The 25687-nt window shown below is 42.7% G+C and overlaps 1 long non-coding RNA gene across 2 annotated transcripts in view; it reads left to right on the top strand.

Moving 5' to 3' along the window:
* LOC131902767 (uncharacterized) overlaps window positions 1-24341 on the top strand; it is a 46456-nt gene extending 22115 nt beyond the window's left edge. For both annotated transcript variants that reach the window (XR_009377105.1, XR_009377104.1), the window contains one exon: window positions 24183-24341. This is a non-coding gene — a long non-coding RNA (uncharacterized LOC131902767). The remainder of the gene's footprint in view (window positions 1-24182) is intronic.
* Window positions 24342-25687: the final 1346 nt, after the last annotated feature.

Raw genomic sequence — 25687 nt, 5'->3', positions numbered from 1 at the left:
TTAATTTAGAGGGTACTTTTTCCGTTATTCGGAAATTACACCTTCCCCATGCTTTTGGCCTTACGTTGCCCTCTCTGTTGTGAAATGATGGTGATTATCAATAATTGTTGATGTGACAAAATACAAAGCTTTCAATGGCCTGTCCATCCCCTAACCTTCTGAAATTCTGACATCTGTACATACTGTTGGTAAGATGCCATTCCCTATTCATCAGGCATGGTGTCCCCAGATCTCCTTCTCTCAATGTAGAATGAAATTCAGGGTGTTTCTCTCAGTCCCCCTGCCTTGTGGTGGGGAAGGTTCCCTGAAGACCCTCCAGCTGGGATCCATTTCTGACTGTGAGAGAGGAAACAGTGTAGGAATTATATCTTAAAAATGGGGGAGGGGAGCTCAGAGAAGCTAAGCCTCAGGGCTGGAGTCCATTATGGGTTAAGAGAGGGAGAGAGCCGGGCGGTAGTGGCACATACCTTTAATCCCAGCACTCGGGAGGCAGAGGCAGGCGGATCTCTGTGAGTTCGAGGCCAGCTTGGACTACCAAGTGAGTTCCAGGAAAGGCGCAAAGCTACACAGAGAAACCCTGTCTCGAAAAACCAAAAAAAAAAAAGAGAGGGAGAGAAGGAGACTCCCTATGCCTCAGCCTGCAGTGCCTGCAGTACATGTGGATTGACAACAATAGAGTTATTGTCTGCAAAGTGTGTGGGACACTCTGGCACAGCATGTGCTTTTAATGACATTAGCCCTTGTGTCCATCTTCCCAGATTCTCCAGTGTAGTGACATAGAAGGGTGGTGGTTGTCTGTGACACAACCAAGTATGACCAATTTCCTACTCCTTGAGCACTTGGCAGGGCAGACAAGTCCCTGTGACAGGTTCTGGCCCATGAGTTGCAGGGAAAAGAGATGTGAATCACTTTCAAGGGTTGCTCCAAAACCAGTGCATGCTTTGCTGAGCCTTGTCTAGTGTCAAGACAGCCTCAATTAGCCTGAACTCCAGAGTGCAGCAAGGACCAGAGTCCTCCAGATGAACCTCATGGGACATGCAGGGAAGAAACAAAAAAGCAGCAACAACAACAAAAACCCTTTCATTGTTGGGTTTCTTTTTTTTTTTTCTTTTTTCTTTTTTTTTTTTTTTTTTTTTTGTAGTGAGATAGATCCTGAAGATGTTGGGATGTCTGTTACTGCAGTTCAACTCATTTCATGCAGACTGGTGCAGGAAGTTAAGCTATAGGCAGAGAGCGATTCCATGGGTCTCTTGCACACATGCAGTTAGTTATTGTCCAGATGCAGTCTCTCTACTCTTCAGTTCCACAAACTCCATTCTTAAGGAGCTTTCAGACAACTTCTCAGTTACTACAGTTGCCAGCCTGGAATTGGAGGACCCTGGCTCTGAACTTAGCCTCCTCAAACAGTGAAGTATTCTTGGGATGAAGTTCAGCAAGCTAACTGCACTTCTCATTGAGTAGCCTATAGTTTCCCAAGCATATTTACAGGGATTGCAACCTCATGGAGGAATTATGGGGGTGATATCGCCTATGGTCCTGAGTGTCATGGGCTTACTTCTCCTCTGGAGTTCAGTGCCAACCAGAAACAAGAAACTGAACAAGGAGTCATTAGTGAGAAGTGCTGTTATTAAGACTATAAAACTAGGTGATAGGCTAGAGAGAGACTTGGGTGGGGAGGGCTGCTGCAGATCCATGTCCTGTGTAGGTCTCTGGGTTGGGGGCAGTGAGCTGGGGCCAGCCAAAAGGAAAGGCATGCTAGGAGTCAAGGTCACTATTGTTAATGTGAATTGTGTTGTGCTGTGCCACTGTCGAGTCAGTAAGTAGGCATTGGACCCACTGCAGGTGCCAGGATATAGCAATGAACAGAGAACAGAGGTTGTAGCTCTCAGGGACACAATAATCAGACCCAATCTCCTGAGACTATATTGGCTCCTTTGCCAAGCACTGCCCCTTTCTCTCTCTCTCTCTCTCTCTCTCTCTCTCTCTCTCTCTCTCTCTCTCTCTCTCTCTGTGTGTGTGTGTGTGTGTGTGTGTGTGTGTGTGTGTGTGCATGCGTGTGCGTGCACACAAAGCCATAGTGTGTGGCATTGTCTTTGAACTTACCATATGAAAAAGAAAACTGAGACCCAAAGTAACCAGGATTCGTGTCAGTGATACCAAGAGTGACACTGTTACCGGTGGTCAACCTAGGGTTTTGAGGGTAGAAGGCCTTGGCTATACAGCACCTGTGAATGGCATAAACTGGTAATCCCATCATGCCATTCCTGTAGTACTCACCTTTGCAGGTTACCTCCAGGTGTTTCCAGAGTCCTTGTGTGAGGGGGAAGCCTAGAACTACATGGGCAGGGTGCCTAAGAACCAGGTCTTTCTTTCCTGAGATGCAGTGATGGCAGGGACAAGATGAAGGCAGCAGGTGGCTGGAGTATGCCTTTGAAGAACAGCTCTTGTCCCAGGCCTCAGCCTTGCTTGTCTTTCTGGTGTCTGACTGTCACAAAATGGGCAGCTGTACTCCACTATGCCATTTGCCATGATGTCCTGTCTCACTACAGGTCTCTGGAGCCAAAACTACAAACCAAAATGAATATTTCATCTTTCATTTTTCTTTTCTTGGATATTTTTATCACAGCAATGTAAATCTCACTAACATACATATGACCTTTTCCTTCTGATGCATTTGAGGGTAAAGTTTATGACTTGTGCCTCCTTTTTCCCATCTCATTGAGGGGAAATCCTAGAGAGGGCAACTTTTATGGAGAATGGGAGAAGCTCATATAGGAAACACCAGATGAGGATGGGATGTGGCCACTAAGGAGACCATGATGACAACAACCATCCTTGTCAAGATACTCTCCATTGTCAATAGGATTCCCATTATCTTCCTGGATCTCTGTATGGCCTTGGTGGCATGTCCCTCTTACAGGTGAGAATTAAGTCACACAGGGATGAGTACACTCATCTAGGAAGCTACTGTCACAACTTTCTCCTTTTGGACCTCAGAGGCTCCACCAGAGTCTAGGGCTGGGTAAATGACTGTGTACTTGACAGGTGCTATGGTATGATAGATAAATGAGGAATATTTATAGAGCACCTCGGCTCCACAAAAAAGCTCATGGTGCTTTTAAGGATGTAATGCGTCAATGTCCATTTCTGCAACATTTGGTTTTCTGGCATCAGAGCCGAGAGGATGTTGTGAAATGTAATAAAGCCGCATCCAAACATACCAAGGGAACCTGTGAGCAGCTCTGCTCAAGAATGTGCTGAGGAAGGCAGCCTTCCAGCCTTCCCCAACTCTTTGGAATTAATCAGATTTCCTAGAACATCTGTTTTGGCGTATTGTCCGTTTTGCATTTAAATTTGTATAATGGCAGCTGTTGGGAAATCAAAAATATCTGTGGGGCTTCAAGTCAGTGGAAATTACACTCGGGTGGCGACTGGATGTTAAGTTGGACTGCCTGCCAAAGGAGATGATCTAATCCTTGCCGAAGATTTCATTAGACAGGTCCTGCCTGCTGCTGGTCAGCTGGGGGATTTCATCAGCTATCCATCTACGGCCATATGCTTAATGTTCTGAGAGTTCATACAACTTCATATGTACTTCAAGGGTTGGGAAATATGATTGAAGCAAATGTATAATAAGTCAGGGAAAGAGGCAATGGATCCACAATCCTCAGGACAAAGAATGTGTGTTTTGATGTCAGCTTCCAAAGGAGGTGGTGGAGTGAGTGGGTAGTGATGAGAATTCTGAGTTGGCCAAGCCCCCTCATCTGGGCACTACTAGCATTATAGACCTGCTGCTTCCCTTCCAGCCCTCTTCCTCCTGACCCATGCTCTCTTGCATGCTCTCCTGGCTACTGGTGGCATCTTGCCCATGGTTAGACAGTCCTTACCTGCACCCACAGTTGCCCACCCTGAGCCCACTCTTCCCTGCCTTTTATACAGCTCACTCTTGCTTGTGCTCCTAATCCTAATCCTACCTTGGGGACTCTTCCTTAGAGAGGCCTTTCTTCACCACATTGTCTAAGGAGCCCAGGCTTCTCTGTCCTCTCTCTCTCTCTCTGCCTATTTTTCTCCATTGCATTTTTCTTTTCTACAGCATCATGTCTATTATCTTTTATTTATTAATCATGTGTTGGTTCTGCTAAGATGTGGGTTCTAACATGGCAACCCTGCCAGTGAGCATCTGGGCAAGGAGAGTGAATGAAAGTTTTTATTACTGCCTAGAAACTATGCTAGGCTCCCCAGAAGCAGGGGAAACTTGGGGCCAGCCTTTGGCTTTGATTCACTTCCTTCTCTCTGATTTTTTCTGATAAAACTCAAGAGGAATTAAATGCTTAAGCTGCTGGGTGGTCTCACATTGATTCTGTAGTCATCTGACCTAGCATTTCCCAGAGAGACAGAGAAGAAACATAAGAAAACTTTTTTAATGCCAACTGAATATTTTTAATGTATTAGGGAAAACATATTAACTTCAGCTAAGTCTCTTTATCAAGGTAAGATGTTTGAGACTTTCTCCTTTTCCTACCCTTCCCATTCTTGCCCCTTCTTATTTCAACCAAGCCTTTTAATGTAGCTAAAGATGTCCTTGAGCTGGAGATTCTTATGCCTCAACTTCCTGAATGCTGATCACTGTGTCATACCATGCATAGAGGAATCTTTACAAAAACTGTTTTCCCATTTTTTTTCTTTTAGAATATGTGCCTAATTTAAAAAAAAAAAAAGTCTGAAGTAGGAATCTAACACATTGCCTGACTTCTCATACAATGTTTTATGCTCTTTGTGTCTGCTGTGGCTTCCTCAGTACCTCAGTGGCACAGCTGAGTACTTATATAGCAGGGACCACGTTGCCCGCACAGATGAAAGTGTTTTTCCATCTGGTTCTCATATGAAAAGCAAACAACAAATAATTTATCCAGACAAACAAACAACAACAACAAACAATACAACTAGTGCCGTTTGTATGCTGAGTTGGTGATGAGCTAGACCACATCCTTCAGTGGGCCAGTGGGAGGTGAGTCAGTGGCATGACCTTGGTGTCTGTCCCTTGTTGAGACAGAATCTCTGCTCATGGGTTCCTCTAGCCTTTAAAAGCCAAGTTAGAAGTAGGACTTGTTGTTCAAAGGAGGTGATTTTCCAGGTGGTTCAAGGTTCATCTAGAGTCTCGGGAAAGGAAAAGCAAAGAGTTGAGACTCCTAGGACAGTGAACCCCAGGCTGGACCAAGGCTTCCAGCCAAGGAGAGGCCATACCAGTGTGATTTTCTTCTCTCTGTTGGGCTTAGTGCGGAGGGGGCACAACTCAATAAACAGCAACCAGCAAAGCAAGGTGACTTTTCACACAGCCAGGGAGACCACTCCTGAGTAAAATTCCAGATCCACAGGACGAGAGTCCTGCTGAGAGTCATAGGGAGCAGAAGAATAGGAGGAGGCCACAACAAGGTGCCTCAGATGGACCATGGACCCACAGCCTTGCATGACAATGGTTATTATACCAGGGCAAAGGGCTGTTTGAAAGAGTGACATAATAAAACTCTCAAACCAGGCATAATTTCCCCTGACACTCAGCGTGCATGAATAACACACACAGTCAAATAGAAGAGTAATCAGACTTGAAATATTCCTTTAATAATACGTTTGCCAGATCAAATATTAAAAATAGAAGATGGAGAAAAGGAGCGGCCATCCCCCATGGTATCAGCTCCATAAATATTGCTTCATTAAGCTGTCTGCGTCGGTTCAGGGAGATGGATTTCCAAATACAGCCAAGGTTCCAGACTGCTGGCTGTGATGGAGCAGAGGATGCAGGGCTGCAGGCATCACTTCACCTTCCTGTACTGTGTCTGCCTTTGTGGTGAGGGCATCACTTAACAGCTGGAGCTGGCCTGACATCTGCCCAAGGGACACATGATTATGTATTTATTTGTGTTCCCATTGGTGCACTTGTGGCTTTCAGTCCAGCCAAACAGCAGGGAATTCATAACGATGGCACTTGATTTTCTCAAGCTCTTCTAGTGGTAGATCTCCCAGCCATCCTTCTGGTGTCTTTCTGGGGCCAGGGGGCAGGATGAAGAAGGTAGAGACTTTGTTGCCAACCCAGGCTGCCACCTACCAGGAGTTAGAGGGGGTAATGGGTAAAGGAACTGAAGATCTGGTTGACTCTGGTGAGAGTTGGGAAAGAGTTTGAGGGAGCAAGGGTGTTATTGCTGAGGGTAAAACAAGAGGATGACAAGTGCGAGGTGAGGCTTGACTCTGTAGGAAGACCCTGTCTCAAAAATAAAAAAAAGATAAAGTAAGCATTTGGAGGGTCAGGAGACTATATCTCAATTCAAGGCCATGAATATTTACTTTTGGGTCCCAGGCACCACGCTAAAGGGTAAGAAGAATAATTGATCAAAATGTAACGGTCTCAAATAGTCACTGTAATCCTTATACATGAGCAGCTGTGCTTCCTGCTTCAGGCTGGCTCTGTCTGTCTGAAGTACTCAACTACAATGCTTGGATTTGATAACCCATATCCAGGGTTAGTCAGTGTTCAAAGACACAGAGCCCAAGTGTTAACTGACAGACTGTTGGTGAACTTGTAAATGTGAAGAAACTTGTTTTAAATTCAAGAAAATTTTGCTTTCTATGTTATTATACTACTGATTGCCACAATACTGATTTTAAGAAATACGGTTTTTAAAAAGTTGAACGCAATCTATTTTTATTTGATCTTTACATTGCAAAGAATTTGTTTGACTTTTTAAAAAAATATATACAGCCTTTATTGGTCTGGAATTCACTATGTATACCAGGCTAGTACTCACAGAAATCCACCTGTCTCTCCTCCCTGAATGCTGAGATTAACAGTATGAGTCATTACACCTACTTCTTGTTTGACTTTTAACCATTTTTCTTTCCTTTTCTCCTTTCCTTTTCTTTTCTTTGTGGTGATATTGTATCCCCCAATATATTGTGCACCCTAATAAATTTATCTGGGGTCAGAGAACAGAGCAGCCACAAGATAGACATAGAGGCCAGAAAATGGTGGCACACACACCTTTAATCCTAGCATTCCGGAGGCAGAGATCCATCGAGATCTCTGTGATCTCAAGGCCACACTGGAAACTGAGCCAGGCATGGTGGCACACACCTTTAATCCCAGGAAGTGATGGCAGGAAGCAGAAAGGTATATAAGGTATGAAAACCAGGAACTTTAAATCAGCCCTTTAAGCTTTTAGGCTTTTAGCAGCAGTTCAGCTGAGATCCATTCGGGTGAGGACTCAGAGGCTTCCAGTTTGAGGAAACAGGATTGGGTGAGAAGCTGGCAAGGTGAGGTTAGCTGTGGCTGGTTCTGTTTCTCTGACCCCAGATAAGTTTATTAGGGTGCACAATATATTGGGGGACACAATATCACCACATTTCTTTTCTTCCTTCCTTCCTTCCTTCCTTCCTTCCTTCCTTCCTTCCTTCCTTCCTTCCTTCCTTCCTTTCTTTCTGTGTGTATGTGTGTGTGGGGAGGTGTTTTGTCTGCATGCCTGCCTGTATGTGTGTATACCAGGTGAGTGCAGTACCTGCAGGGACCAGAAGAGGGCATCAGATCCCCGGGAACTGGAGTTAACAAATAGTTGTGAGGTTCCATTTGGATGCTGAGAATTGAATTCTGGTCTTCTGAAAGAGTAGCAAATGTCCTTAACCACTGAGCCATCTCTCTAGCACCTGATCTTTAAGCATTTTTTCAAAGAAATAATTTTATAAAAGTAGCAGCTGTGAGACTGGTACCCCTTCCCTTATACCCATCTACATGCCCACTTAGGCCCACCCCTCTCACCAACCAGCTTCACGTGCCATTGTTGCCATCCCTCATCACATGGAGACTTTGGAGGTCTGCCTATTAGTGATTTGAGAGGCTGTCTTTCAGTTCTGGGGCTCAGATGGGGCACTTCATCACTTCTTGCTCTTCCTACCCCCACCAGCCCTTGCCAACTCTGGGCAGATAGCCCAAGGATAGATTCAAGGTCACAAAAAGTGATTTTTTTTCATCAGATTGTAATTTCTCAAACTTTAATCACCACAGTCCACTTTCAGAGCTTTCCAGGTTGTGTATGCAACCCTAGCAAATGATTTATTTATTTATTTATTTATTTATTTATCTATCTATCTATCTATCTATTTATTTATTGTGATTAGGTTAACACACACACACACACACACACACACACACACACACACACACACACACACACACACCAGCAAGTGCTAAAGGCTGCTAAAGACCCATTAGCACCCAGGTAACTTTCTTCTTGATGCAAATACATAGACTTCTGATGACCACATTACTCAAAGGCCTTTTCTTGCCTACATCGTCTTCACCTGAACCTCCTTTATCTCAAGTACAACAGGAGCTTGCACACTTCCTGCATCTCCTAGTAAACTTGATTGTCCTAAAGGGGCTCATGGTGCCTGTGAAAATTGTCATGAACCTGCTTCAAGAGTTGTGTATTTTGTCTTCTGGGGTCATAATAGGCAGGGGGTCACAGTTGAAGTTGGGGTATCTGGCTCTTTTGGTTAATGCATCTCCAGTTCAGAGAAGCCTGAGATTTTCACTGGAGGCAGCCCGTAGTGGGTCCAGTGGGGTGAGGGTGTGTAAGGAGCCTTTTGCAGACTTCTGAAGTTGCAGCTGCTGAAAACACAGACCTGCGCCCTGTAGGGGAGAAGGGAAGTAGACAGGTGGTGAGGCTGCCCACCCATGATGCATCTCTAGTTTGCCACAGGAATTGGCCAGATGCAAACTTGGGTTAATTCCCCTGAGCACCCAGCTTCACTGTGTTTTTCAAGTGGGCTCAGCACTCTAGTTCTTTGTAAGTGGTCAGCTAGAGACTGAGTTTCTGTGGAGTCAGCCTTCTTATCCCAGGGTCTCCCCTTGAGTACAGTGTCTCCTTTCCTGGGATTATGGCTGTAGTTTAGCTTCATCTGGTATTGGGTTAGTGTTTCCTAATTGCAGGGGTGCAAACTCACAGATGGGCAGAGCTGTCCTCCGGTGTGAGATGATTAGGGAAATTGTTGCAGCTTCAGTATGGGAGGCTGCCTAAGCCTCATGCTCATTGCCCTGTGCCTAATGCTGTATACTAATGGCTGCTGACTCCAAGGGAGCCCCTTCCTAGGCCTAGACTACAGCCTGAAGAATCAAGGGCGTTATCATCTGTAATCAGATGGCTTGTCCTCATGCTGCCACTTAAAGGACCATCCTCTTTCCCCAGTCTGGAACTCCATGAGGTTGTTCTTATGTCTATTGTACACAAGGAGAGCTCTGAGGCATCCTTGGGATATGAGCCTGGAGTGTTGGTCACACAGAACTGTCCATTGGACATGCATCATTACTAAAAGCATCCTGATGATAGATCATCTGGTATTAAACACAGAGGCAGCCCCTTTCTCAGTGTAATCATGATAAATGGAAAAACCCAGACAGGTGAATTTTAATAGGCATACAAATGCACTCAGGTTAATTAGATTGCATTTCAAAAAAAAAGTGCTTTTCTCATTCGCTCCATAAATCTAAACAGGGGCCTCTAAAACATAATAGCCATCACATACTAAAATGCATGATGACATAATAAAAGATTATCAGTGCATGCACACAGTTAGGCAGGACGTTGGAATAGGATGGGCATGGTAGGATCTGTGTGACAGTACAAGTGCCAGCAGTAGTTAAGGGGACTCCCATACCCAAAGGGGTAAGGGCAAGCATGTTTCTACTTTGGGACAGATCTCTCAGATCAATAATATTTCCTCCCCTAGCCCATTCAAAGCGGAAATGTTAGATGAAAGGCACACTACGCCTTCTCTTCTTGTGTCTTCCAGTTGAGAAATAAGGGGTGCTATTATACAACCAACAAAGGGCACAGGGTTCAGGGAAGGAAAGAAGAATCAGCGAGACTGGAGATGGGGAAAGACAGGAGGCCATTTTTAAATATCACCTTTTCTACATGGGACACTGAGCTCTTTATGTCTGTTCAGGTGGAAAAAAATAGTGCTTTGTGGACAGGGAGCATAAAATAGCCTGCACGCAAAGTTCTATTTAGAAGTAGCTAAAAGGCAGAGTGTGAGAATGGAGAAGAGTCACAAAGAGTTCCCTCAAGCTCACTCTTTTTTTTTTTTTCAAGCTCACTCTTAAAGCTTCCAACTATCAGCTGCACCTGAAACAATGTCCTGAGCCCACACCAGTCAGGTGCTCCTCAAGTGTCCAGAGGCAGTTCTGGTGACCACTTGGAAACAAATTAGAAATGAAACTGAGTTGGGGAGCTTTCTGCCAGTTAGGGTGGATAACACATAGGAAGCCCAGTTAAATTTGCACTTCAGGTGAACAATAGGCCATTTGTTAGTTTAAGCATATCCTCCATGCAAGAACTCATTTGTTGCTTATATAAAATTCACATGGGCCTGGATACTCTATATCTACAGGATGATCCAAACTCCAGGTCAAAACTACACAACTAACCATTGGCAATGTCAGTCTTTAAAAATCCAGCCCCATATATGGTTGCTTTGTCTTTAAGATTTCCACCCTATTTGCCACTAAACTGTGCCTCGGGTTCACTCTCATCAAGCTGGACACGGTATCAGAAACACCCATTTGTGATTCTTGTTGACAGAACTCATGGTGGGGATAAAGACATGAAGTCCCAGGCCGCCACTGACAATCATGGCACAACAAATGCTAGTCTGCCTCGGGAGCTGAGATAGTGACCTGTGTCTGAGATGTGGCAATCCCTGCTGGAGGGAGGTGAGGGTGGCCTTGTCACAGCCCAAAGGAAGCATAAGGGGCAGCCACATTTCCCATGGTCTCTGTCAGCACCGAAAGCGGGCTCCCTGTGGATGTGGGATTGTCCTGTTTCTGGTTACCTTGTTTTACGTCAACTGTCACTAGCTTGATGCCCTCTTTACTGTCACTCCCAAACCTGCAGTTCCTCTGCTCATTCACATTCCTTTTAAATCATAGCACTAGCAGGTCAACTGTAGGTTAGTTTGGAGCAGACATTTTTTTTTTTCTCATCCTTGCTGGCGCATCTCCTTGTTTTGGTAGCATCTGCAAAACATCAAATCTGTTCTTGAAGCTTCTTCAAAGCCATTTAGGAACAACACCCTGCTGTTTCAAACAGCTAAGTGAGCATTTTCTTCTGAAAGCCTGGCCTAGCGAACCAGTGTGCACAATTTAAGACCTTAATTAAGAGGAGGTCAATCAGAATCCATATTAGAAGTCCTAGCTTTGAAGCATGTGTCCTTTTAGTTCATGACATATTTTGAAATGTGACATTTAGATGCAGACAGGGTCCTTGAAAACTCTTACTTGCAAAATGAGTTAGGGGTTTAGATTGTGTTAAGGCCCAAGACATGGATGAAGTCTAAATGAAGCTAACATACAGGAACTGGACACGTAAAATCCTACATTGCCTGTTATTGATTTATTTATTATTTTTCAATTTTTATTCTCTGTGTGTGAATGTACACTATCTGCAGGCAGTGTCTCTAGAGGCCAGAAGAGGACATTAGACTCCCAGAAACTGGAGTTATAGATGGTTGTGAGCTACCACATGGGTGCTGGGAATTGAACCAGGGTTCTTTCTGGAAGGGCAGCCAGCACCCATAACCTCTGAGTCATCTTGTCAGCTCTTCTTAGATTTTTTTTTTAAGGTAGGATCTCACTATAGCACAGACTGTCATACAAATCATGATCCTCCTGCCTCAGCCTAGTGTGTACTGAGATGACAGATTTGTAAGAGTGAGGAAGAGGAAGAGGTGGTGGAGAAAGATTCTGGCCAACGTGATTGGGTTTATTCTTGGGGGAAAGAAGGATTAAGAAGATATGGAACACTCTGGATAATCTGTGTTGCTTTCAAAGCTACATACAAACAGCCTTCAGAAGCTACAACAAAGCAAAACAAAACCCAACAACTACATGGGAAAGGACATAGTACCATGGCTCCATTGTATTTGTCAAAGACTTAAATAGAAAAAACGTTAAGTCCCCATCTAGTTCCTCTGAGTATTGCAGTTGCATAATTTCTGTAATTACAAGGAAATATAAAAAACAGTCTACACTGTAAATTAAGCTTTAATTAACCTAAGAACTTGAAATAAAATGAACCGAGGGACTCTGGCTGTTTGTGCATTCGCTTGAAGTCACTTTTACACCTTTTCTTCCTAAAATGCTGTGGGGAGGCACAACCTATCGGATGCTGGCATTTCTTTCTTCCTGCACCTTACAGAATGCAGAATTTGGTACTAATTTTTAATTTTTTTAAGATTGATTTATTTGTATTTCATGTGTACAGGTGTTTTCCTGCATGTGCGCATCATGAGCCTGCAGTGCCTTCCAAGGTGAGAAGAGGGTGTCGGATTCCCCTGGAACTGGAAATACAGATGGTTGTGGGCTGCTGTGTAAATGCTGTAATTAAACCCCAGTTCTGTGCAAGTGCAGCCAATGCTTTGAACTGTGGAGCCATCTCTGCAGCTCTGTACTAATCATTTTTATTGAGAGTTTCACTATGTAGCTCAAGATGGCCTCAAACTCACAATCCTGCCTCAGCCTCCTGGGTGCTAACATTATAATGGCTTAAGCTACATGCCTGAGTTTGAGGGCTGTCTTAAGAAGTGAGTCTATTTAATGCAGTAGTCACTGTGGTGGAAAGGGAGAGAAACTGAATTCATAACAAATCCAGCTGCAGGGATGAACTTCATAGATCGTGTATTGCAGGCACACCAGTGTGTGCAGATGATGTGAGGGAGTTCTCTGCCTCAGCCCATTCATATGAAATCTGACTGTGGCCACAGGAAGCTGAGATGTCTGAAGAGTGGAAGTCTAAGGTGAAGCATGAGCATACGGACTGCAAGGGCTGCAAAGGAGTTTTCTGTGTCTATATGGTAGCTGTGCTTACATAGGGGTTGCCTTTTAAAGATTAATTAACTGGTTAATTTATTTTAGGTGTATGAGTGTTTTTCCTGCATGCATGTCTGTGAACCAGGTGCATGCTTGGTGCCCATGGAAGCCAGAAAAGGGTGTCAGATACCCTGAAACTGGAGTTACAGATGGTTGTGAGCTGCCTTGTGGGTGCTGAGAATCAAACCCCAGTCCTCTGTAAAAGCAGACATTGCTCCATGTGAGTATTTCTTAAAATTCATGAAATTGTGTACTTAAATAGTGGCATCTCAGTGTATACAAATTATATCTCAATACTACTATATTATATGGTTTAAGTTTTTTAGAAATATGAGTAAGAGTTTGCTTCTAAGAAATTAAAAAATTCTGACAGAATCTGTGTGTCTGTCTCTGTGTCTCTGTGTCTCTGTGTCTCTGTGTCTCTCTCTCTCTCTCTCTCTCTCTCTCTCTCTCTCTCTCTCTCTCTCTCTCTCTCTCTCTCTCTCTCCAGTGTGCTACTGAATCTGACTTACTAGTTTCTCCTTGAGGACTTTCACATCTATGTTTATTAATATTACTGTCTGTGATTTTCTTTTCTTGTAAAATCCTGACCTGGTTTTGGTGTTGGGGTCATTCTGGCCTCTTTTAGAGTTTAGGAGTATGTCTCCCTATTCAAATATTGACAAACTTCTAGGCTTTTAGTTCTTTGTGTTTGTTAAAATTGAGTCATGAAGTTATCAGATCTTAGGCTTTTCTTTGTGGAGTGCCTTTGCTGCCGATGCAATCTCCTCATTTGTTCTTCCCAGATTTCTTTCTTTAGGGTGCAGTGCAGTCAGATTGTATGTGTCTAGAAACTTACCTGGTTGTTCTAGATTATTCAATGTGTCGATCTCTGCTGGTGCTATGGTATCATTTGTGCTTTTACTTGTTCCAGTCCTCTATTTTTCTTAGTCAAAGTTTTCATTATTGTTTATGTTTTCAGAAAGCCAATATTTAATTTTTTCTTCTTCATTTTAGATGATTTTCCTGGTCTTGATTTCATTTAATTCCACTCTTCTTTTCTTTCCACTAATTTTGGGCTTATTTTATTCTTTTTCTAATATTTTGAATATTCATGTTTATTTGGCATTCTTAATTCTTGGCTTGTGTGGGCATTTATTACTATCACATTATTAGAATTTTCCCTCTTCTACCTCTATGGGCTGTAGAGATGATTCAATAGTTATGAGCACTTGTTGCTCTTGGAGAAGACATGGGTTAGGTTCCTAGTTCCACATGACAGCTCACAACCATCTGTAATTCCAGTTCCAGGGGATCTGATGCCCTCTTCTGGCCTCTTTGACTTTTGCATGCACATTGTGCACTTATTTATATACACACAGACACATAAATGTACTCATGCACTTAAGATAAAATAAATCTTTTTTTTAAACTGTTGCTTTTGCTGTAGCCAACACATTTTTTGGATTATTCCATCCTTTTCATGTTTCTGGAAGCTTTGAGGCTATCAGTTCTTTATATGTTTGGTAAAATTGAGTCATGAAATATTCAGGTCCCGGGACTTTCTTTGATGGCCATCTCAAGATGTCTTTTAAGTTTCCTTTTCATTTGTTAAATGTTCAGGAGTAATTTTTTAAAATTTCACCCATTTATGAATTTTCTGAAAGTTCTTGATATCAGTTCCTAATTTCATATCATTGTAAGCAGAAAAGATATTTGATATAATCTCAGTCTTCTTAAATTTTACAGGACTTGCTTTGCATACTCATATGGAATCTGTCCAGAAGGATATTCCATGAGGGCTGGAGAAGAGCATGCATTCTGCTGCTCTTGCATGGGAATGTTCTGTGTGTGTCTCTTATACCCACTTAGTTTAAATTGTCCAAATCCTACCTTTCCCGCACTGAAAGTGGGGTGTTAAAATTCCTCACTCTTTCTTTATTACTACCTATGTCTCTTTAAATCTTTCCATATTTATTTTTGTGTGTGTGTGCATTTATAATTGCTATATATTCTTGATGAGTTGGTCTATTCATCATTGTATTTTGCCACTCTATGTCTTTTTAAGAAGAGAATTTAATCAATTTACATTTAAGGTAGTTATTTAAAGGTAAGCACTTACTGCTGCTACTGCTTTGTTAAGTGGTTGCTTGTGGGTCTTTTATTGTTATCTTCCTCTGTGGTTTGATGGTTTTCTGTAATGGTATGCTTTGAATCATTTCCGTTTTTACTTTATGCTTTGCTAAAGATTTTTCCCTTGTGATATTTCCATGGAACATCCTATACTTAGTCTATTTCAAACCCATAATAATTTAAACCTGGTTTTCAGACAGCAACTCTACACTTATAGTCTCATATATCTTACAGTTTGGCTGTCAGGATTTACATGCTCTTCTGTATATTCCTTGTCAGTTTATTTTGGCTGCAGTTGATACTGACATTCTTGTCTGTACCACTGTACTGGGGATAAAGTTGCTGCACACATCATGGTCCTGGGCAGTCTGAGTACAACTGCTTTACTTACACTGCTCAGCTTTATGCCTTTATGTTTTTGTTATTAATGAGTAATCTTTGTTTTCAGCTTAAAGATTTCCCTGTAGCACTTCCTGTAAGGTAAATCTAGTCACGAAGACCTCTCTTAGTCTTCCTCCATTTTGAAAGGTAGGCTTGCTAGATAAAGCATTCTCATTTGCCAGCTTTTCTCTTCAGCATGTTGAATATTTATTCCTACTTCCTCTTGGCCTGGGAGTCATTCTGCTGAGAAACCCATGTAGGTTGTATTAGTACTTGCTAGTTTGTGATCTGCTTCTATCCTCTGTTGTGCTCAGATTTATTTTTTTACTTGGTTTTTTTTTATTTTTTGAAGATTTTATTTGCTTTGTTTTGTGTGTTTGTACACCATGTATGTGCAGTATCCAAGGAAACAAGAAGAGAGCATCAGATCCTCTGGAACTGGAGTTTGAGGTGGTTGAGGGCTGCCATGTGGGTACCATGTGCTGGGAACTAAAGCCAGGTCCCCTGCAAGAACAGCAGGACTACTTAGCAGCTAAGCCACCCCTCCAGATCTTTGCTTTAAAAAAAATAACTTAATTATTGTGTGTTCTGGTGAGCTCCTTTTTATTGGTTTTGTTGGAAAGCCCTTCGTTTCCTGTTTGAATTCTGGAATCTGCCCCCATACTAAAATTAGTTTTTCTTCTAACTGTGACTTCAGATGTTCTGTCTCTATGCTTGTTGATTCTTTTCTGAGTCTATTAATGTTATCCATTGCTATAGAAGGTGTCTGTTGCTATAGAAGGTACCTGATGCTATAGACAGACACTGCCTGTTGCTATAGGTTCTATCTATTAAATTTTTCAACTCAATCATTGTATTTTTGCTCCTCAGATTTTTGTGTTTCATTGTTTGTATTTTTTTCAAACTTTTAGCTTTGTATATTGCTTTCTGAATCTAACTCACCCTTAGCAACTATTATCTCACTGTCTCTGAGACTTTGACTTTGCATGTAAGTGGAATCAGATCATCTCTTTATAAATAAATGCCTTATTTTACTTTGCACAATATCCTCAGGTGTTGGGGATCCTGCAAGCATAATGGCTAGCAAGGAAATGATCCACAATAGGTGACGAATGAAATTTGGTTCAGCACCACTTTTGCAGATGCTGGGTCAAAACTTCTATAGTCCGACCTCACATTTAAGCACAGTAAAACTTTAAAAAGAGGTGTCCACACGGCAAATTTCACAACAAAGCTTTAGGCATGGCTGCAGAGGAACTCCCTTGCAAATTAGCTAAGCACCTGTGGCCTTTACAATAAGAATGAATTCTATAAACAGTGTTCAGAGTAAGGGCCTAAAGAGGAAGTACTTGTAATAAGCATAAGGATAAATTCTATTGATGGAGAATGCAAAGTACATGGGATATCTTCCATAAGGATGGGTTCCCTTCACTGAGAAACTAAGCTCAGGATAAGTGCTTAGACAATGCTCAGGATATGGGGAGATTCAGGAAGACTAGCACCTTATCATAGCAAACAGATCACCAGGTTGTTAGAAAAAATCCACTCCCACCTTTCAGGTGACCAGGCATCAGAAATTTCCTTCCCTTGAAGAAAATAGGTCCATGTGTTTAACAAGCCTGGTTCCTTCAAATGCTTTCTTTGAGCTGTGCCTCCTACACCCAGGTTTCATCAATGCTATTGTGTATGTTAGAATCGTCTTCCTTTTTAAGGCTGAGTGACATTACACTCTTGCTCCAGTTTGGATTTGGTATGCCACCCAAAGGCTTAATAATTTCCATTTGGACAGTAGTGTGAGGAATGAAGTTGAAGATTTTCTGTCTACTGAGAGCAGGCCCTTGAAGAGCATACTGGGACTCCACCCTCTTCCTCTTCATCTCTTTTGTACATAACTGTAGGCGAATGAATGGTTTTGCCATGTACCACTGTCACAAAGGCCACCTTACCACAGACCCAAAAGTGATGGAACCAAGCAGTCAAGGACTGAAAGTTAAAAAACCCACTCTCTTCCTATGAACTAGTTAACTTTGGCATTTGGCATAGTAACAGAAAGCTGACAAACATCTATATGTAGCATGTTCATCTACCCACTGTCAGCATACATAGGCTGCACATTTTGCCTCTCTCTCTCTGCCTTGTTTAGCCAAAGTGGCATTTTTAGCTCTCAATGTCACCACAGTTGAGCCTTGAACTTCTGATCTGGAGTGCTGGAATACCAGGTGTATCTCAACACACCTGGCCCTGTTTTAACTTTGGTGACTAAGGCTATTTTCTTTTCCATGGAACTGCAGTTGCTGGATCAGATATGGCACCCACCATCTGTCAGCAGAATGGTTGTTGTCTCTCCTGTCGCAGAAAGGTCCAGATTTCTCTACATCCTGTGACTTACATTCCTAATGGTTAGCCATATTCAGCATCTTTTCATTGTTTATTGGTCTACTTTAGTATAATTTTCTGATAAAAAATGTCCATTCAAGTCCTTAGCACATTTTTGAACCAGTCTTAAAAATATTGTGGACTTTTTAAGTTCTCTATATTTCCTTAATATTTATCTCTTCTCAGACATGTTACTCATAAAATATTTTTGCATTTTGTGATTTTGTGAATTGACTTTTTACTTCTTGATAATCTCTTCCTCCTTGTTTTCTTTCTTTCTTCTTCCTCCCCTCCTCTCTCTCTTCCTTGTGGTGCTGGAGATGGAACCCAGTGTCTTTTATACATTAACCAAGCACTCGACCACAGAGTTATGCCCCAGGCCTTGATAATGTCTCTTGGTGAACAAATTTCTTTAGCTTTGTCTACCTCATTTTTGCTTCTGTCAAATAGTGTTTGTCGTGAGAGGCAGAGCTCTTAGCATTTCACATGATATTTTATGAGTTTTTTCCATATGTAGATTTCATTATGTCCTTTCAATCTTACTTTGTTAGTGTCTTTTTAAAAGATTTATTTTTATTTATGTGTATCTATTTACGGGTATATGCACATGAGTTCAGGTGCCTGTGGAGCCCCCTAATGCAGGAGTTACAGGTAGTTGTGAGCTGCTCATCATGGATTCTAGGAAACAAATGAGGGTCCTCTCTACAGAACATGATGTACATTTAACCATTGAACCACTTCTCCAGCCCTTTATTAATGTCTTAATCATGCAAACTATAGGAATTTCTAAGTACCTTCACATATCATTTAGATTGCCATGAAGCATTCCCTTCACTCTTGTAATGTGGCATATTACACTGACAGACATTCATCTCCTGTATCATTCCTATATCTAGGAATAAGCCCTAATTAGACACAGTGTGTGATCTTTTAGTGTGTGCATTAATTCTGCCCTGATATTTATCATTCCCTTCTTTTTGCCAGCTCTGGGTTTGGATTTTTCTTCCCTTTTTCTTGTTCCTTAAAGTGGTAAAATTAGGCTGATGATTTGATGTCCTCCTTGGTTTTTGTGGGAATGTTTATAGCCATAAAGCTACTGCTTTCCCTCCTATTATTGATTTCTGGCTTCTTACTGCTGTGGTTAGAGACAATATTTTCTGTGAATTCTATCTCTCAAAATTTATTGAGAATTTGTGGCCAAACTTATGGTGCTTCCTTAAAAATCTTCTATATACACTTGAGAAAAATGTATACTGGGCTGCTGGAGAAATGTTCTATTGGTCACTGTGGCTTGAGACCTAAATTTCCTCACCTATCTTATGTTTGTTCTGCCCACTATGAAGAGTTAGGTGTTAAATCTGCAGTGCAACCCACATACCCAAGGTTCAGGGGAAAATGTAGAAGAAGGGGCAGAAAGATTGTAAGATCCAGAGGACTAGGATATCTGCCGCATGATGTTATCTTCTAGATATGATAGGGAAGCTGTGCCTATGAAATCTTAAGATCTGCATAATGACAACGCCAATTGACATGTCAATGTGAATGAGGAAATCTCACAAGGCCTACTCCTATGTGAAGAAAAGGCAATCATTGGCTGCTGAGAGAATCAGTTTTCTCTAGGAACCATCCTTCTGACAGGTTATCCAATACCAAGTGGTCTCCTGGGACATATATACTTAAGAGCAACACTAAATACATATGAGGAGTTGAATGAAAAGGGCCCCATAGGCTCATATATTTGCATGTTTAATCCCAAATTGGAACTGTTTGGGGAAGGGTTAGGAGGTGTGGCCTTGTTGGAGGAGGAGTGTCACTCAGGGGAGGGCTTTAAGGTTTCAAAAGCCCACATCAGGATCAGTGTCTTTTTTCTCTGCCTGTGGATCAGGTTGTAGCTCTCAGCTACTGCTCTACTGCCATATCTGTCTGCTTCCTGTATGATAATGTAATAATGAACCCTCTGAAACTGTAAACAAACCCCTAATTAAATGCTTTATTTTATAAAAGTTGCTTTGATCATGGTATCCTTTTACAGCAGCAGAACAATGACTAAGACAACGCATATAAAAATCATATGTGCATACATCTGTCACAATAATAATCAGATAAGAAGTAATGAATTTGAGGAGGGAAGTGGGAAGAGTTGAAAGTGGGAGAGGGAAGGGTAGGTAGACATGATGTAAATATAGTAGTCCTGCCTGTAAGAAATTATCAAAACAGTTTTAAAAACTTTAAATTAAAAAAATTAATGTTAAAAGAAGAATAAAATATTGAAAACTCCAGCTATTGTGTTACATTTCTTTTACATTCCTTCAGTCCTGTCAACCTTGGCTTCCTATGTTTTCCTGGTAATATTAGTGTATGTACATTTTAATTGCAATGTTTCTTGGTACATGTAACCTTTTATTAGTATGCTGTGTTCTTCTCTGTCTCATAAACTTTTTGACTTAGGATTGGCTTTGTTTGAAGTATGGCTCTGCTCCCTTTGGTTCCTAAGAAACATCTTTTCACTTCGTTTCACCATCAGCCCTCTTGTGTCTTTGGATCTAGCAGGAGCCTTTGTAGGTATCTGTCTTAGTTGGGGTTACTACTGCTGTGATGAAATACTGTGACCAAAAGCAACTTGGGGAAGCAAGGATTTATTCTGCTCACTGCTTCATATGACAGTTCATCATTAAAACAGTGAGGGCAGGAACTCATGCAGGTCAGAGACCTGGAGGCAGGAGCTGATGCAGAAGCCCTAAGGAGATACTTCTTACTGGCTTTCTCTCCATGGCTTGCTCAGTCTATTTTATTTTAGAACCCAGGACAACCAGCCCAGGGGTGGCCCCACCCACAATGGGCTGGGTCCTCCCCTATCAATCACTAATTAAGAAAATACCCTACAAGTCTGGTTGTAGCTTGGTGTTATTGAGGCATTTTCGCAGTTGAGACTTGCTCCTTTCCAGTGACTCTAGCTTGTGGACATAAAACTAGCCAGTATAGTGGCATATCTCTCGGCCACTGTAACTTGTGTGCAGTTCCAGCTGTACGTTTTGACAGGAGAGTTTAATACTTACACTGATGACAGTTCAAATGACTTCTGTCATTTTGCTGTTGTCCTAAGTGCCTTCTAGCTTTGTCCTCACTCCTTACCGTCCTCTTCATTGGTTACTAGACTTTTAGTAGTGAAATGTGTAAACTACTTTTCTACTTAAATTTGTGTATATTCTTTGCATATTTTGGCATTATGCTTAGTTAATACTAAGCCTCTGAAAGAGTTCACAATGGTCAGAGCTGGGTAGAACTCGAAAAATGTCCATAATATACAGCAGCACAGCACTGTGGCTCAACAAGACTGGCTTGGAAAAAGCACATGTAGTAGATCAAGATAAAATTTGGACTTAAGTTTAAGTCTGTGGCTCAGAGATGTGCCCTTCATGAGTCAGTTTTTCTTTGCAATGACAAAATTCCTGAGAAAAACAACTTTAGAAGAGGGAATCTATTTTAGCCACAGTTTCAGGAATTTTCATCTGTGGCTGCTTGGCTCCTTTGCCGTTGGACCTATGGAGAGGCAAGGCAGGGTAGTAAGGAGTGTGGTGGAGCTAGGTGGCTCAGCTCATGGTAAACTAGACACAGAAAGAATGAGAGAGAGGGCACGCCTATGCATATTACCTTCCTGCTTCTGCTGGACCCTGCCTGCTGGATGGTGCTGCTCACACTGGGGTGGGTCTTTCCCACTCAGGTGCTGTTCCACACCTCAGTCATCTCTGTGAAGCATCCCTGCAGACTCACAAGAGCTGAGCCTGACTGCCTTAATTGTCTCTCAGTCTAATTGTTGACAGTCAAAACCATGTGGGCTCTCCCTTTTTGTCCTATTAGAATAGTCTTTAAAAACCATTTTGTTTCAAGAAAAGTTAAAGCCAAAGCTGTAAGCAGTCCAGTGTTTGTGGTAACTTTCTAACATACAGCCATGTCACAGGATTCAGTTCTCAAGGGTGACAGATTCAACTTACCCAGGGCTTTGCAGTTGCAGTCTGGATAGGTGGGAAGGCAGCGATGTTGCCCTGTACACCCAACAGCTAGGTGTCCAGATGTAGGCAGCAAGTCCTCTCCTCTCCTTCTTCTTTTTCTTCTTATCTTTGTTGAAGCAGTATAGTCCTTCTTTCTGGAACTGTATCAGATAACTGCTTCTCCATTCAAAGCCACCCTCTCAGCAGAAGATGCTGCCAAGGAGATAACTCCCTGGTCTTTGACACTGAACTGACTGATGATGCTTTTCTATATATTGTTAACTTAGAGTTGGAGCAGACTGGGGGCTGGAGGGGAGGAGGGAGAGAGAGGAAGAAGGAAAGAAGTGTAAACACAGTGAGCTGTTCCACCAGTGACTCCTGTCAGTTTGGGAAGACCCAGGGGTCTGGAAAGAAACCCTCAAATTCCTTCTTCTAGGATAATCTGCAACAGCCCCCTTGCTGTGTGCCAGCCCTTGGCTGAGCAGAGGGTGACTTTGCATTGGAATCTTTTTGTTTAACTTGCAAAGTTGCTTCTAAATACAAACTAAAATGCTGGTGCTTTGCTGGAGAACCAGAAGCTATTCCAGCATCCGCTGGACATTTTCAAAGGCCATTTTCATAGCAACTACCACCTCCCATGAGGATTTTTAGCATCTGGCTGCCATGGAAGATACTGCTCTGTGTAAGCTGCTTGACTCAGCCTTGACCTCAACAACTGTCTCTTTTTATCTATGCAGACTGTATAAGAATAGTCACCATACATGGAATAGTGGAAGAGGGAGAAGAGAAGGAGGGAGAGGGATGGAGAGAGGGAGAGGAGGAGAGGAGAAGAAGAGAGATGGAGAGAGGAGAGGAAGAGAGGGAGAGGAAGAGAATGGGAAGAGGGAGAAATAAGAGATGGAGAGAGGAGGAAGAAAGGAAGGAGAGAATTGAGAGAGAGAGAGAGAGAGAGAGAGAGAGAGAGAGAGAGAGAGAGAGAGAGAGGAAAGAGAATGAGTCAGAGAGCTACAGAGAAATTTACTCAGACCCTCCACATTAGTAGCTTTACTTGCCTTTTTTCTCTCCCTGGAGGCATATTCAACTAGACCTAAGTGCAGGACTGACTGCCAACTGGGAGGCATTACCTAAATTTAACTTTTTCGGTCATTAATCCTGCAAATCTGCCCTGTGCATGTTCTTAGATGGCTGCAATTACCAATTTGCTGCTTGTCATAATAGTCATTAGGAGCAGAAAATATTATTAAATGACTTATGGGAAAAATAATCTGGAAACTGTAATGCTTTCTCTCAGGGCATTAGGACCAAGTGTACATGGAGCACAAGCACTTCCCCAGCCTGGGGCTGCTCAGGGGCTGAGTTCAGTTAACTGCCTATCAGAACTGAATTCTTTGTTGGTGCTTTTAATTTTTAAATCTGAGACATAGTCTAAAGAATACCAAGGTTGGGACCTGGAAAAATGGCTCAGTGGTTAAGAGCACTGGCTGCTTTTACAGAGGACCCAAGTTCAAGTCCCAGCACCCACATGGCAGCTCACAACCATCTGCAATGCCAGACCCAGAGAATGCAACACCCTCTTATGGTGTCCACAGGCACCAACACACATACCCTGTGGGTAGGATATGAGTGATAAGTATTGGATCTCTGATTATTGGGTATCCTCCACTGATATAATAAGCCAATCAAGCTGAATTAATAAGTTCAGGTTTAATAAACAGAGCAAAGCAACTCCCAGGTGACTCTCAGAAAGACAGGAGAGAAAATCACACAGCAGGTCTGGTGACCAGGTCTTAAAAACCCTGTTGGCATAGTCTTGAGCAGCCCTGGGGCAGACAAACTCTTGTTGGGCTTTATGAGCAGCGAGGTCTAGAGAGAGCCGCTCTAGGGGGAGGGACCTCTGCTTGGCATGCTGAGGGCAGAGTTTGGAATAGGGCCTCAAGCTGGAGAGCCCTAATATTGAGGGCTGGGTAAGGTAGTGATTTGCAAATGAAGAAAACAAAACAAAAATTTAGGCATTACCTAAATTTAACTTTTTCGGTCCTTAATCTTGTAAATCTGCCCTGTGTATGTTCTTAGATGGCTGCAATTACCAATTTGCTGCTTGTCATAATAGTTTACACATGCACACATGTGCACACCTAAAGTAGCTGTAATGTTAATTGAAGACTGTTTGCTAGGTATGCCATGATTAATCTCAACTATCAACTTACTTGGATTAAAAGAGTGTCTGTGGTATTCCCAGGGATAATTCAGGAGGGCAGAATCTACTGATGGATTCGTAATTTGATGGTGTTACTGGGAAATGATGGAAACTTTCAGAGTAGGTGTTGGTTGGAGGAGAAAGACTGATGGGGGCAGGTTGTCCTATGGGCTCATCATAGCCCCTCTCTATCTCTCTGCTTCCCGGCCACTAGGAGATGAGCAGCTTTGCACCATGGACCCCAATTACCTTGGATGGTGACACTCAAACCAGAAGTTTCTCGTGTGTTTGCAATGGCAATGAAAATCCAGTATGATCAAGGGCAACGTGAAGCACTGTTTGTAATCAGCAGAGTAAAAAAGTGAGTAACTTGTCATGGTGTCCAGTGTGAGTCCCCCGGCTGTGAGCAGCTGCCTTTGCTGCTTTGATGCATTGTGTCTCTCGGAGGCTTCCTCCTGACCCTCCTTTGTCCTCAGAGGACATTTGTTTCAGCTTTCTAAGACAGAGAAGCCTCTCCCCTGAGACAACGATCCTCTGACCCGGCAGCTTAGTTCACAGCAGAGCCTCTTCCTTCCCTGTGGCTGAAGCTCTGTGTGTTTGCAGATGTGACCTGGGAGCCTGTGCAGGAGACTTCTGCCTCATTTCCATTTCCCCATCAGACAGGGAACTTGGAACAGGGAGAAATGGGAGTCTGTTTATTGCTCACCTTCTCAGCCCCAGGTCCCAGCTGTCGGCCAGGTATGTGAGAGTCCTGTTGATGAAGACTCAGCTGAAGACACTGCAGTGACCCATCAGCAGATCTGAAGAGGTTTGTGTGGGGTCTACCCACATGACATAGGCAGGATCCAGAGAAACTGCAGGAGCAGGGGCTCCATGGTCCCTGCCTCCATGGCTAGAGAAGAAGCAGGGAGGCTAGAGTTTGGGAGGGAATCTCGGAAGAGCTGAGACTCATCTGAAGTGTTCTAGCAGACTCAAATATGGCAAACACAGGCCTGAGCATGACAAATATGTCACCAACAGGGTTTGCCTTTGACCCTCTACCTAAACCGTTAGATTGCATTCCTAAAGCTAGCCCCCAAGTTCTATCCCCTTATTTGGCCACTTCCTCTGCCTGAGGCTCACTACCAAGGTCCAGCTATCAAAGTATTGAAGTCTAGCAATCAAAAACCCTGTTTTGGCTCACCTAATTAACATGCCCAATCAAAGTTAATCAACTCATCCTAACACAGGGTTTCCCCCTTTCCCTTTATAAACTGCCATTTGTCTGTGGGTCACATCTGTCTCCTCTCTATCCAGAAGTTGTCCTTTGTCCCTCTGGGGCAAATAAATCTCTTTTGTGCTGAGAACCTGGTCTTGGTATATTTTGTGCTGATCCTGGTCCTTTCATCACAGCTGCTCTAACACTATGGTGGGCTCCCTTGTTGTACCCATTTTGAGAAACCCCCAGAGACCACCAAGGAGCCGGTTTCTGATGCACACACATAAGGATCCTTTTATTGTCAGTTTCAAACCTGAGACACCATACTGCAGATGGAGGAAACTGCTGCAGTGGTGGCGGGCCCAGGTGTAGAGAGTTTCTATAGGGAAAAACCACAAGCTGGGAAATTACATGCTTTGGCAACTTGGGATTGGGTAGAAGGGATATGGGGCAAGATAATTTTTGAAACTATTGGTATAGAATTTTGGCATGAAACCACATTTGAAACTATTGGATTGTAC

This window comes from Peromyscus eremicus, chromosome 1 (assembly GCF_949786415.1).
Source record: "Peromyscus eremicus chromosome 1, PerEre_H2_v1, whole genome shotgun sequence".
Taxonomy (NCBI): Eukaryota; Metazoa; Chordata; class Mammalia; order Rodentia; family Cricetidae; genus Peromyscus; species Peromyscus eremicus.
The sequence above is the reverse complement of the archived record's forward strand: the minus strand, read 5'-3'. Positions and strand labels throughout refer to the sequence as shown.